Here is a 14,537-nt window from a genome sequence, read left to right as displayed (position 1 = left end):
TGTTTTCCTGTTGCTCAGTTCTGTTTGAACTTTTTGGCTTGTTTGGAGAAGTGTAAATCCACTGCCTAGACTGTTCTTTGGTTTTTGGATTGCCATACTGGATCCAAGTCTCATTGCCATTAACGATAGACTTCATTATCATAACGCATGAGAAACATTAAGGCTGACACCATTCATTGCATTTTGGGACCCAGTGTATACACAGTTTCCGGTTGTCACATTTGTGTATAAAGAAGACCTTGAAATTTCTGCAGAAAGTTCACACTTATCATAAGTGAACTTATGATAATCAACACGCTCAATCAGGTCTACAGCAGCGACAGCAACAGACTTGCCCACCTTTGTCATGGACGTCTATTAGTTCTAATTTAAATTTTGCATCGTTCCTGTACACTATCATTACTCATAAAGTGGTCACCATACACTAGGCTCATTCTGTGATGGCAGGATTATCGATCATAACAGCCATGTTCAATTGAACATGGCTCATAACTCGGCTGAGACTGATGCAGTGGAGCCAGCAATGGCAGAGGTTGTTGTGAGGATGCCGCACAATTGCATGACATGCAGACCTGGCCCCTGCTTATCTCTTGTTTACTTAGATGCATGATCAGAGTTTCAAAAAAAACAGCCCTCGTATGTAACAGTTAAATTATAAACTCCTTGTTAATAATTGCAACCTCTTTAGTGGCTGTATCAGTAGATAAATGTACTTCTGTTTACCACTAAATCCTGTAATTTGAACTAGCCAATTGCAAATCATTTCTAGAGATTGATTTTTGATTTTTCATCCTGTTTTATCATCAGTGTATAAATAAAACAGATTACTGAAACAAGACTTTCAACATAATCATTCTGTCATTGACTTTCCACCATATGCCTTTTTACAGCTATAAAAAAATTAAATTCTTCATATTTATATATATAATCAAGTACTCATTTGGCTACAAAAACTATTTAAAATTAAGTGTAAATCTTCATGGTTAAAAAGCAAATAATTCGCACAGTAAAGAAGATATTGAATCTTTACCTATGAAAAAGTGATACGTAGTCTTTCCACACCATTATCAGGTATAGTGCTGAAAACTACCCAAATTTGAATTTTTTAAAGTTGGTTCATTAAAATAATATTAATGGATACTAAAGAATTTATTTGATGGTAGAGGCAGTAATATTGTAATATGCTGTATAAGTATCAATTTTATAAATATAAAATAAATTCAATTAGTGCATTAATGTGTCTATTTATTTACTGGAATTATTTCAAATAATGTTATAATAATATTATATTTCAAATAATGGTTTATTATAATTTGTTTTTTATTGTTATTCTGAGGTAATATTCTTTCTTTGATATTAGCACAATTTTGAAAACATTGGTGCTAATGTTTTCAGTTTTAAGGTAGCTGAACTTTGTTCATTTTACCTTCATTGCAGGTATTAATTTATTGCATACATCCCATAAGTGGAAATTTTCTGGAATTTTCCTAGAAATATTTTACTAGCCTGTGAAATATACTTCTTGAATATTTGGTTGAAAGTATCACTCTTCACAGACAGTTTTAAAAGACAGGTGTAGCCCTCTTTCTAGGGCTACACCAAATATTTGATACTTTTCTACATTGTTTCTCACTGATGTCAAGATTAATAGACTGTAATAACTAAAAATTATAATTTTTTGTCATAGTCATGTTTTTGATAAATTAACAACCACAGTTGCCTATTGTATAGTTGGACAAGATATAATAAATGAAGTCATCCGCAGATGTTTTTGTGTACCATTTGTTAGCTAATTTATTGGTATTTAATAACATACAGATTTTTACTTGATATTTAAATAAAATTCTGATTTAGTCTATATTGTATGTTTAAATAATAAAATTGTTAAGTTTAGAAAAGTTTGAATTTATTTAGAAACGGTACACTAGACCAAAGTGCATTACATGTACATACCAGTTTATACCAGTGTAAGTATATACATACCAGTGTAAGCATTTTGGTAAGATGCTTCATCTTTAAAGCCTTGTTTTTTAAAGCAAGGATCTAATAGCATGTTTTCAAGCAAAATATTATTTTCAACATCCTTAAATCTATGTTGCACTTTATCTAACATCTTATAACTTATTACTTAAACGATTTCATAATTTAGAGTAGAAGATTTAATGTTAAGTACATGCCTTGTCATCGCTCCCAATAAACAAAAAAATAACTATTAAAATAAGTTCTCAAAAAACTGTCACTATTTCAAAAATCATCTCAAAATAATAATCATTTCAAAAAATAAAATGCACATTTCAGCTATAACTGTCCACTCATCAAATGAAATATTATTTAGAATAGGATTCACCAAAGCGATAGTCGAAATTAGTGGTTCTTTTGTTTCTAATAATCTATTAAACATGTGCAGGCCTCGTAAAGTACAAATTGGGAGTTACAACAGAAAATCTTAAACCATTAAGTACCTCTCCAAGAAGACAGAAGTAGTAGATTGGGATAACAAAAGTAATTAAAACAATCAATTATTACTAAAAAAAAATTGGTTTTTGAATCCTTTCAAAAACACCATAATCTTGATTAGCTGGATTAAACTAAACTCTTCCAGTCAAGTTAGGATGGCGCAATGAGTCTGTAGTAGGCCACTCTTATAATGTGTTGTATTGAATAAAACGATCCAGAATACGTTTATTACTTTTATTAAAGATAAAAGTACTCAATTTTAAAAAACTGAAATGAAGCTTTAGAAAAAACTTAATGACAGTCTAAAATTACTACTACTAAAAACTAAAGACAACTAAAAACTTAACACTCCATAACACTACTTGCACAAACACTCTTCATACATGCTTGTAATCCTTTTTCAGGAGAAACTATGAGAATTTCAACAATCAGGTCTATTATGTAGCCACTGGAAAGGAAAAATGAGTACCTAAGTTAGTACATAGCCAGCCCACTTATCAAGGATGTAGTGGCTCTTCAAGTTCTAGAAATCGCAGCATGTAATCTCTCATAAGCTCTGACCTACACCCACAAAACCAATAATGGGGAAGAAGATCAAGGATAAGGAAAGAGATGAGTAGTAAGAAACGACAATCTAACCACTGGGCTAGTCTACAATTTTGCCCAGAATTCTCTACACAGCCATAGTAAGAAGCTGCAGCTACTAACTAGAACCCAAAAATTTACCCTCCCCTGATATCAAAACAAAAGCAAAATCTTAATAGCAATTTAGATAATTATGGTAATAAGAAAATATTATAATAAAATTCTAAAACTGTCTACTGCTTATTTGGAAAATGAGCACTTCCCACACAGTATTCACACAAGGTACCATAATCAAATAATTGTAGATCTTATACAAAAATAAAAATCATTCTTGAAAACGGCATAGCCATATCGAGAACAATACGCATTCCATGCCATGTTATTTGGGAAATTTATAGAAAGCACTTTTAAATAAAGTAATGGTAGATTGTTACCTCTTGCAGCAGTGTGCAACCTAGTTATAAGCGTACATGAGACACAAGTTAGTCATAAGTAGTACTGAATGAGATGGTATAAATTAACAATTAATGTATCCTATTCTGTTACGTTACAAAACAATAGCCGTTTGGGAAATATGTTTTAGTATAATTTTTATCAAATAATAAGCAGAATGGATTTATTTTTCCGTTTTTTCTTTTGTCTAATAAAAAAAATTGTATTAGGGTGACATCAAACCTAATTTCTGGCTGCAGTAAAGGAAAATACCACTCCAACGATCTCTATGGCGAAGTGGTAGCATCTCAGCCTTTAATTTAGAGATCCTGGGTTTGAATCCCGGTTAGGCATGGCAATTTTCATTCGCCACATAATTCCATTTCCATATCCCATGCATAAGCTTCAAGCCTATGTGGTGATATAAAAAAAAAGTTAAGTACTAATAGAAAAAATTAGCGGAATTAAGTGGTAATTATCGTTAACCCTTTGATAAAACTGCAGTTGTCCGACATGTTCACCAAGCTTAAGGTGTTCAACTTTCTGAACATGATAAGGACGAAATCCTGAGCATGTATTGTGCTTTGTGAAATGTTGAATCGTGTAGAAATTATTCATGTGCTCATTGTAGGAATACGCTATACTATGTGAAGCATTTCAGTTAATCTTTTTTGGAATTCAACCTCCGTACACGAGCCACTTTCGAACAGCAGGAGGACCACCTTCTGCATTACCCACAACACGACACCTGCTGAGCAACCTCAGATGCAAAAGTGAATCCAACTCCACCACTAGCAAAGTCCTCGCAGAGACAATTATAAAAAGGATCAGTTTTTCTGATTTCCTGTTAGTCCCAGACTAAACCCCCCCCTACACCCAACGGTCCAAACTGATCTCCTGACCCCAAATCATGAATTGAGTAAAATAAGAAAATATGATCCCTCTTCTACATTTCTCTGTGAGGACTTTAAATATATTTCGTGTTCGAGTAATGTAACAGAACTTCTATATATAAAACTGACCTTAAGGCACAGTGTTAAACTCTACATAAAGCTGGTGTAATCTAAGAAATTCATAATTGATCATATCAACTATATTAATCATAATTATAAGACTATCAATTTCTACTATATTTCGCACATACTGATCAAATTCATAAAATGGGTTTTAATGAACTAAATTGTAAAAAAGTACAACATAATGCAAGTATTGATTTAAGTAGCACTATTGTCAAAAATGTGAACCAAAAGTATAAATAAATAAAATGTCCTAATGAATAAAATAAACATAGTAAAAATAAAATGCAATTAGTATAGCAGGTAAGTTTGTAATTTACCTCCAAACTGAATGAATGTGATGCTGCAATTATTATATAAGGCCTGCAGTATGGAGAATTTCACTAAAGACAATGCTTGTGAACAAGCACATGCACTACGCTTTACACTTAATAAATGTATTCATTTAAGATAAAAAATAACTGGAATCTGTATATGACGCTCACTCTAGACTTATGCAAACTCAATTATTCACTTATTGAATCGTATAATTGTGTTCACATACTAAATTTTGAAATCATTTAGAGTATTCTGCAGCAGCGCGTGTTAAGTAGCACTGTTCTGTACTATTCACAAGACATACTGTATCAGTTTTTTTTGGAGCTTGTTAAATGTATTATGTGATTTTTGCAGTTGGTGACCATAAAGAGCAGAGAGTCTATGTTAAATTTTGTTTCTTCTGGGAAAACTTTCTGTTGAAACAGTATGCATTCCTTCAAAATGGTTTTAAAGAGCCAGTTTTAACTACCCAAGATTAGAACAATTATTAGAATTGATAAACTTCTTGAAAAAACTTTGTAGTCAATTTACAAATATAATTTTCATTGTAAAAAAAATATTCTATAAGTCAAGTTACAACAATATATTAATTACACTTACACTCCCACTTCCTCTTCTTATAAAATAATGATGTCTCATTTCCTTATTTAGAACCACCTATACACTCAGTGCTAGCCATAAAATTACATTATCTTCTACAATGATTTCCTCAGCTTTAGCCCTACTTAAGAGACATGCATGATTACTTGTCACTTATTTATTTCAGAAATTTAAACCATCACTCTTTCTTTTCACACACGGTTGCTTACATCTTAAATAATTCTTAATTTCAAAACAAGTTCAATAACCTAATCCACAAAAAATCTAACATCAATAAAGCTGAAGCACCTGAAACAATTACTGTATGTTTTGAAGACAATTCCAAAAATGAATAATCTCTTACTGAAGCCTCCTGGGGTTGGGGCTGGGGATGGCATAGCCGGACTCTTTCCTGCCCTGGGAATTTGAGGCAGGCAGTATAAAGAAAATAAAAAAATTAAAGATCCGACCTAGGGGGCTGACCTACTGTGCCGGACATACAGCCGTTGGGTGGGGAGGCTTCCTTTGAGTAAAAGGACACTTCCTCGGGCTGTGTATACTTAATTGGATAACCGGCCCGAGTTAAATTAAAATATTGGTTATGCGAAGTCAAATCAGTAATGTTTGCCACAACAGTTAATACATTTAGATGGCTAACACATGTAGCATAATTTAATCATGTCTGAACACTTGTATACCACATTCTGATTCAGCTTAAAAATTCTCAAAATTTGACCACTGTGTAATCAATTATTTTCATTTTACACCTTTCTTTTATATTAAATAATACTTATATTTAATGGTTTTAATAAAAATAACTAAATTAAAAATTTAGGCTAAAATTCATTGTCATGTTTTTAGCCTACATATGTGTATTCTTATATACTTAACATGTTTCACCAATTACCCCGTAAATGATTAATTCCTGAATAGTGGTCATAACTTTGGCAGAATTTATTAAGATTTCAGCAAGTACTATATATTCTTTGTGGGATTACTTGCAAATTAATAACCAAAATTTTTTAGCTAACTTGAATAATACCAAATAAATTGATTACTATTTAAAGAAAGAACGTTGACAGGAAATTATGCTAACTAAATATGCTATACTATGATACTTGCCTTTGAATCTGAAAAGCATGCAATTAATGTATAGTTAAAAATTATTTCTTGAACCGTCAGTACTCGCAAACATCTTCCATCATTAATTTTTTTTTTTAAATATAATTTTATAATATAATATACTATTTTGGCTGTGATTGCTGTCTTCTTGATCTGAAGATTATTCTATTCAATTTTATATGTTAAATTTGTGTACTTACTTAAAAAAGTATTTGAGCCTAAAAATCGCTGCTTATATATTTAAATAATAAACATAAACATAATGCTTATGTTTCTTATTGATGCTTATCGTGTAGATTTAATTTAAGCTAAAATTACATCAATACACTGCAAATATTATAACTGCTAGCACTAATAAAATTAGTTAATGAAAGTATTTTCCTTCTTATTATATCTCTTACAGATCATCTCAAAAGCAGGACTGCTGGTAACTTTTCATGAAATAAAATCTTACTTACTCATAAGACCTTTCTAGAAGTATCAAATTTTATAACTTCATTCATTTGTTTTACAATATTAAAGTTACTGCTTAATTATAACTATAAGCACTATACTCATTATCATTGATAGCATGTTGCATGTGCAGCATACAGTCCCTGCCACAGGATCTCATTTCATAAACACACGTTCACGTTCTCTCACACACTGCTGCAAAACAGTAAGCTCACAGTGTAAGTTCTGTATATTTCATAACATACACATATATTGTATAGCGAAAGCACAACACCGTTTTCGCAGTAACTTGTAGACTATCACATGGAGTAGGAGTGTCTGGTCATAGAGGAGGTGACAAGGCAAGTGAATGCTACAGACAGCCAGTGGGGGAACCACCAATGTGAATGGTAATAAGTATTGTTGTTTTTTAAACAGAGAAAAAGCTACCTACAACCAGACCCAGTAAAAGTTAGCTCATCTTTATTTTGTTTTAACTACAGTTTACAAATTTTAACAGTCTTTGTTATTAAAGCGGTATGAATACTGTCTGATAGGATATCAATTTACTATAAAAAGTGAATACTATATTTGTTTGATTGTTTGAATTAGTCTTAAAATTCAGCTTAAATTTGAATTAAGAATATCAAACACATAAAATTTATTCACCGTTTACAGGATGTCTAGTTAGATGTGCAGTTCATTCTGTTCAATGATCTTATAAAGGCAATTTAAAATATTAAAATGAAATACCTCTCTTCTTTAAAATGCGTTCACATTTAAAATGTGTTCTGAATTCACTCAAATGTAATAAACTGGAGAGATTCTAGTGAGATTTTATCATAATTAAATTTTAATTCCTTAAACTTATCACTAAAAATCTGATCATTATTATTGTATAGTAATGTATTCTGTTTTATTATTACTGCAGCATCACATCTCATTCAAGAATCCAAAGAATGGAAGAGGATCAGGGATAGCAAAACAGTGAATGATGACTTGTCTTCCAGACATCAGGCTTCTGTCCTTCCAAGAAGGTATTACAACTGCACGTCAAGTGTTAAATCAGTTTCTTGCAATAACCAGCTTAAAATATGCATGCTACAAATAAGTGTTTTTCTGCCAAAAATCAATCTTAGAACAGAAGCTGAGAAACAACCTTGCTCTACCTGTATCTGGACAATCAACCGGTCAAGTGGTCAGAGAGAGGTTTAAAGAGTAAAGATATGTGTACCTGAAATTAACTAAAATGACTTCAAATCATTGAGAAATATACGAGTACAGGATTAATCTTTACAAACATTTCCTTTCTATTGTGTAATGTAACATTCAAGAAGTAAAAATAAGGAAAGAGGATATAGAAATATTCTGTAGAAAAACTAAATAAAGTATTATCATAATTATTATTTTATATAATAGTAATAATAATACAGTACTTGTATATATGTACACAATATATATTATACGATAAAACCTTGTGACGATTTATCAGACCTACATAATTTTTTTATTTATAATTATTATTAATTACATTAACATACCTTCATGTTTTAAACTAATTCATATAAATAAATACTTTACTATTTATAGTAAGACTGTTACAGAAAAGTCTTAAAAAAAAAAATAACAAAAATAAGAGTTTTGACATTTATATTAATATATTGTTTATAATATAATTACATTACAACTCTATGCAATGAATTATTTACAGTACGTTATGTTAAAATTTAAAGGTATGAAAATATAACAATATTACACAATCTATGTATAAAAATGCTGGTTTCAACAAAAGAAATGTTATAATATATATAATACATTATATTATAATGCAATCGTTTCATATATATATATATATATATATATTATAATATAATTGCCATTATTTTTTCATAATTATCTATTATAATCATTATAGTACATTGCGCTAATAATAAAATAAGAATGTTAAAAAATACAACTAAACTTCATACAAAAGTACACCGGTGCAACAATGAAATATTTTCTGGGGATTAACATAGCTTTCATTTTAGAGGTAATCCTTGTACTTTCTGTAACGCAGGTAGGCTAGACCCCTATTTATAGAAAATAAAAATAATTTGTGCAGGTAAAGAAATAGTCGATTTGTAATCAGGTATGTAGCCGACTGTCAAGCAAGGAGGGATTTCAAGGCAAGCATCGTTCAATTTACCATCAACCTTAGAAACAACAAAACAAAAATAACTACTTAGATCAATTAGCCTGGAAAATATATTACAACAGTACAGATGTAATATTTTTTATGTACATACAAAATGGTAAAAATTGTTTCTACTCAATTCATACCAGCATTACCAGCGAACTGCTGGTTCGCCTTTTCAATAATCCATTTCCGTTGCCTTCTTTTCACCTCCCGGTCTACACCGAAACCAATAATAATTGGTCTGTGATCACTGCCGTGAAAGTCATCACAAACAGACCAATTAAGATGAGGGAGCAAATTTGGTGTGCATAAGGAGAGATCGATGTTAGATACAGTACCAGATTATAAAGACATGAATGTGTGTGATCCATCATTCAGTAGACAAAGGTCCAAGTCTTGTCTCACTCTGTTTATCCTATTTCCTCAAGTGGAGCAGAAGGTTGAGCCCCAGGAAATATGGTGGGCATTGAAGTCTCCTACTATTAACAATGGAAATGGTATTTGCGTGAGGAGATTTGAGACATCTAGAGCACTGAACTCAGTGTTCGGTGAGAGATAAAGATTGCAGATATGCAATTTGAAGGGGAACCTTTACTGCAACAGCAGGAATGAGAGTCCGCACTGCTGATTACTAACATTTGTAGGAGTTTGTTTCGTTCGATGTAGCGGTGGCAAAAGATACATTTGGTTTAACCAGGTTCCGTGAATTATTTATCTTTTTATATTCTCTGCGTGCAACCGGGAAAGATAGCTTCTGCTCAGTACAGATTTTGAGAATTAACTTTTCTTCTTTAAAGGTTGGGCAATCTCGGGAGCGAGCTGTATGTGTGAACCACTGCAGTCGCACATTTTTCACCTTCTTCGCAGTTAGTGTCATTGTGACCTTTAGCAGATCGAACACAGATCTCCGTTTTCGAGCAAGATGCTGTAGTGTGACCATATCCTTGGCATCTGAAACATCGCCGTGGGTCGGGTATGAATGGTCGTACCCGAACCGAGAGGTAACCCACTTTAATCTTCTCTGGTGGAACAGGGAGAGTATAAGAGACGGTGTCGGTTCTTCTGTTCCGCTCTGCCGTTTCATTATACGCTTCACTTCAACAACATCTTGGGGGCGGAGCTCATCAATTATTTCGATGATATCTACATCTAAAAGGTCTCGACAAAAAATTACTCCCCGGCTCGTATTTAAAGTTCTGTGGCATTCTACACTGATATTTATACCACCCATATTACGGAGACGTAAGATAGATCGATACTGTTCATTGTTGAATGTTTCAATCAGAATCTATCCGTCACGTAATTTCCTGATATTCTTCGGGGAACCACTTGCACCTGTTATAGTTTTGTTTATTAAGAAAGGTGAAACCATTTGGAGGGAGCCACCTTCCTGACTATTTCGGAAAAAAACGAATCTAATATTTTTAGAATTCAAGTCTAATGATTTGCGGTCCTCTTCAGTAGGACTTTTATCCTCGTCAGACAAAGTTGACCGAAGTCTTTTCACAAGACTATATTTAGTGGTTTTTTCAGATGGACCACCAACCATCATTGTATTTATTATTGGAACTGAAATTTTGATCCCACGAGTACCGGCGAAAAATGGACCACTCCAGCAGAGCGCACGCGTACTGGAGCTAGAGCTAAATACAACTGGGTTCGCCCTGGTGCCCAGAGGACATCGTTCAAGACTTACCCCAGTAAGTCTCGAAGGTAAAACACCTATTGTCATCAGTGTATATCAACATAATCACAATCACAGAAATATCATTTGGATAGAAGTTGTTGAAGTTTTTTGATTTTCAGGATATCGTTCACTACAAATACATTCCTGAATTTGAAGTGAACAATACCAGCAAGGAAATCTACTTCATTATGCTTTTTTGTTTACAGGAGAGAGTTAGGAAGAATCAACTTGAAGAATAGGAAATAAAGAATTGTTTTCTTTTCCATGAAAATGCAACAGTAAATATCCATGCTCATCATAATACCTGGCATGAGACTATGTACGAACTCTGAAGCATCTATCATAATTTTCTGACTTGGCACCTGCTTATTCTTTATTTGTTTCTTTGCTTAAAAATACAAATATGGTGATTACATGACTAATGCAATGAAAATCTGGATGCATCTCAAAATGGTTCCTAGGAATGTTTCCAACTTTATAGAAACTGACAAGAGGGTGTAGTAACAGAAACTACTTTGAAAAAATGTATTATAAAACTTAATTACTTGTGTTCTATGTTAATCTTTTTTTTTTTACCTTTTTATTCTGAAAAATGTCTGGTGTTTTTAATATAGTTTAAATTGCTTCATTTCATAGAGCAGTAAATATGTTTGAAAAAGAAAAAAATATACATATAGTTGTCACAGATTTCACGGCAATCTCTCAGGAGATGATTCTATAGCCAATATAAAAAAATTCATATAAACATAGGTCGGAAAACAGGTTGTTAGCAACTTTTGGCTCGCAAAATATTTAGCCCAGCTTTCTGCTTCCTCTGTGAAATTAAACAGTACTAAAATTCTAGGATATAAATCAAGGGGTAAATTTGATGCTTATTATAGTTTTTGATGTAAAAAAATAAAATAAAAATGGTCCCAGACCTCTCTCTCACTTAGGTTTTAAGAAAAACACAAAATTTTTTGTTGGAAAATACACTTTTTTAGGTTTGGAATAAAGTAACTTTGTTATAGTATGTAACAGTTATATTATTTGGAAAATTGTTAACTTCGTAAAAAAATTTAATTCTGAGAAAAATTATATAAATAAAATAGAATTTTTTTATTATTTTTGGATAATATAAAAGATTTAAAACTAAAGGAAATTTAAGTTTCCCAAATAAACAACATATAATCAGATCTCTAAAAAAAATAATGAACCATCTGGGGGGAAACCAATAACTATGCAACTTTTAAAATTATGATGATTAGCTAATTAATGTATGATCTATTACGAGAAATTATTTGGAAATCCCACAAGAATGGCAATCTGCCTTAATTCATCCTCTATACATAAAAAAGGAGAAAAAATGGATGTTATAACACTGATAGACAAAAAACGTTTTTTTAATGTTTCTCTAAGTGTGATACCATTTTTTGAATTGTTTTTTGCATGCATTACAGATCTGTAAATACAATTATTTCATCACCCTTAATTTTTTAATTAAATTACGCTTCAAAAAAAATTAAGGGAAAATATAGTTAAATCTGTAAATTTATAATTTTGCACGGCCATATCTATACTTTTCTTTTTCCTGTTTAGCCTCCGGTAACTACCATTTAGATAATTCTTCAGAGGATGAATGAGGATGATATGTATGAGAATGAAGTGTAGTCTTGTACATTCTCAGTTCGACCATTCCTGAGATGTGTGGTTAATTGAAACCCAACCACCAAAGAACACCAGTATCCACGATCTAGTATTCAAATCCATGTAAAAATATCTGGCTTTACTAGGACTTGAACGCTGTAACTCTCGACTTCCAAATCAGCTGATTTGGGAAGACGCGTTAACCACTAGACCAACCCGGTGGGTGCACGGTCATAACTGTGTTAGAATGATTTCACTGATGCTTTTTTTTTATAAACACCCTCAGGCAAATCCTGAATTAATGTCCAACAATAATCGGCTAGCATGTTAGTATTCTATTTCCTTTTATAGCGGCTTTCCATCACCGAAATGTCTTGGTAGAAATGTTCACAGTGTTCATCACTTACATCTCCTAGTTTGTCCGAGAAAAAGTATTCTCAAAGATATTACATCCCATACCTCTGTATGAAGTAAGAAGTTGATTAACAATATCATGGTAATTGTCGGATTTTTGTTTGCCAAGAAAATTTTTACAAACGTTTTTAAATGAAGTCCAAGCTGCACTTTCTACAATATTTAATATTGAGTTAAATATATCATCTTTGACCGACTCTCTTATCTGAGGGCCAACAAATAAATATTCCTTCTTTAATTTTTCCTTCACTTACATTTGGAAATTTCTTCTTGATGTATAAAAATCCTGGATGAAGTACTATCCTGGATTCATTACTTTTACAAGATTTTCTATTAGTTTTAGCTTGATATGGTGAGAGGAAAAAATTTTTTTTGGGTTCAACTAAGGGATCGTGAATAATATTTTTCCCATTTGGAGTTAAGTTCTCGTTTCTTCCACTCTTCGGTAATGTAATGTTTATCCCTAGCTCGGCTGTCCTGTTCACAAAGAAAACACATGCACTTAGTATAGCCTAACTGCAGCCTAACAAAATAGCTATAACTTTCAAATCACCACATATGTTCTAGATACGTTTTTTATAATTTATTTTTTCAAAAACGTCTTTCATCATATTGTATGTCTCTTTCAAATTAATAACGTAAGCGATTGGTATCAAACGATATTTGCTACCATTGTGTAGTAGAACCCCTTTTAAACTATACTTGGATGAAAGTATGAAAAGGTGCCAGTCCTAATGTTTATGAACTTGTCCTGTGCAACATAAGCTCATCAATATTTGTGCAATAAACCCAATTATTTTCATCAATGAAGTACTGAAAAAGTTTTTTTTGTCGGCTTCAGAAGCCTAAAATTTTTGTATTTTTTTTAAAGTAAATTCCAACCTTGCAGTCTTGATCCTAACAGTTCAGCTTCATATTTTCATAAATTTAAATCCCAAATCAAGTCATTTAATTCATGTTGTGATATAAGATGTGACTTATTGGAAGATAATTCAAAATCAAAACATTGTTGTTTTCTTCAGTACTGCCTGATTCTTCATCGCTGCTTTCCAAACATACATTCTCAGATGGCTCAGAAACCAGAATAATTTCACTATAGGTACAGGCCTGATTGTAGATTGCAATGAAGGGTATTTTATAGTATGTTTAGAATTTTTTACAAATTCCAGACACACTTGTTAAAAAAAAGTAACAATCGGTTACATGATCCTTTCGTTCACACCAAACCATAGGTACACCAAATGGCAAAGCCTTCCGTGTGCCTTTCAGCCATCCTCTTAAATATACAGAACAATTAATACATACTATATAAGGAGCCTGCATCTTATCCTGATCAATTTTACACTGAAAGTACAAATGACATGCTTTTTTAATTAAAGGTGTAAATGTTTTTTCTATTTAATTTTACAGTAAACTCACCACATACATAACAAAAGGCATCCGCATCATTTACACAATTTTGAGGCATTATGACACTGCACTATTAATAAACTTAAGATATCAATAAGAGTGAACAAAATTAATTCAGTGCTTAATACAAACACAGCTGTGTTTTCAGCTGCATGTTTTGGCCTATTTAGACATGATTAATATTGTCCGTGAAGGCTCACTCTTCAGTATTAGACATGATGTCATAATATGTGACTGTGATACGGATTTAATTCTTTTTCTAGTATTGTTTATTTATATC

This window comes from Lycorma delicatula, chromosome 11 (assembly GCF_047948215.1).
Source record: "Lycorma delicatula isolate Av1 chromosome 11, ASM4794821v1, whole genome shotgun sequence".
Taxonomy (NCBI): Eukaryota; Metazoa; Arthropoda; class Insecta; order Hemiptera; family Fulgoridae; genus Lycorma; species Lycorma delicatula.
The sequence above is the reverse complement of the archived record's forward strand: the minus strand, read 5'-3'. Positions refer to the sequence as shown.